We start from the raw sequence: 1,558 nt of genomic DNA on the forward strand, positions 1-1,558 counted from the left end.
CTGTGTGTCTGTGTTCTTTGTTTTCCTGGATGAAATGTAGAAGGGAGGACAGCACATGGAGATGAGCAAAGCAGAAGTGGTGGATGAGAACATGAGCTGCTGGAAGGTCCCGGGGGCTGCTCTGGTGCAGGGTGGCTGGGAGCTGCATCTGGGCCAGCCTGTGATACTGGTCTGTCTTGCCAGGTGGTTGGATGGGCTTTTCTGATGGGCTTCGTTTCCTACAGTTAATGGATGTTTTTGGGTAGTGTCATTGAAACAGGTAGTTATTTTAAACACCTTCATTGCTTTCAGGAATATAACTTTCTAACTGAAAAAAGGGTATGGTTTAGTTTTTTGGTAAAGACAGGCTTAAAGCTAGGTTGTAAGAGAGGTAGATGGAAAATGGCATATGAAGGGCAAAGATCTGTTTGATTTTTCCAGCTTGCTTTCCTAGTTTGAAGTGTTTACTGTTCCAGAAGATAAGAAAAGCTGCTCCAGGAAATGTTGTCTCTATCGGTGTTTAAAAAAAAAAACCACCCCAAAACCCAAAATTAAAACAGAAACAAAACTACGACTGCCAGCACTGGAAAAAATAACACAAAAGTGCTTGCTTTTTTCTTGGCGTGTGTTCTCTGGTGGCATGTTTGCATAACGCTTCCCTTGTTGCCACCAAACCTGAGCCCCTGTGAGCAGGGCCATGAGCCACAGAGGTCCCAGGGCCAGGAGAACCTTGGGAGAAGTTCTTTCGAGCTTTCAGCAGGATGCTCTGGATGAGCAATGAGTGATTTTTCCCTGTTTGGCTGCAAGAGCCTTACCACAACAAATGGGGAGGATGAGAGGGATGCTTCCCAGTAAAAGCACGGTTCCACTCCCATTTTGGCAAGGTGTTCGGGGGATGGGGACATGAACCACGTGTGCTTCAGTGAACGTGCCTGCAGCAGCCCGAGCCATCTCTGTGCTCGCTTCATGGGGAAACGGTGAATGTCACAAGGAAAACAAAGGTGTACGAGTGTTGCTGTGTGAAAGTATGAACTGATGAGGGTGTGGGCAGCCAGCTCCCTCCTGCCCTGGCTCGTGACCCATGGCTGCGTGTTGGGTGGGAGGGAATCAGCATTTGAACTAAACCGCAGAGCACTTTGATTACAGAAACAGTGCATACAAGGAAATAAATGGCACTTCCTTTTCTTAGATGAGTACAGTGAGGAGCTGTCAGAGCCTTCATCAGCAAAAGCTTTTTTTTTTCTTTTTTAAGGTTGAAGATTATAGCAGGGAAGGGAAGAACATCCAAGTATGAGGAGAGCCTGGAGACACCCACCCGTGACAGCCGCCTAAGCTGCAATGGACAGCTTGGAAAAAACACTGTGGAGGCTGTTCGTCAGAGGCAGGAAAGTTGGTCAAGGACACAGACGCATTGCCAGTGAGAGAGAGGAGCTGGGCAGGTGTGCGTGGAGGCTGCATGTTCTTGGGTGTCAGGAACAAACAGGTCCATCCACACCAACAAAGCTTCCATCCATGCAGACACTGCTCTGCTGTGTCAGGCCCCTTCATGGGGCAGTTTATACTTGGTGCAGATGTAACA

This window comes from Columba livia, chromosome 2 (genome assembly GCF_036013475.1).
Source record: "Columba livia isolate bColLiv1 breed racing homer chromosome 2, bColLiv1.pat.W.v2, whole genome shotgun sequence".
Lineage (NCBI taxonomy): Eukaryota > Metazoa > Chordata > Aves > Columbiformes > Columbidae > Columba > Columba livia.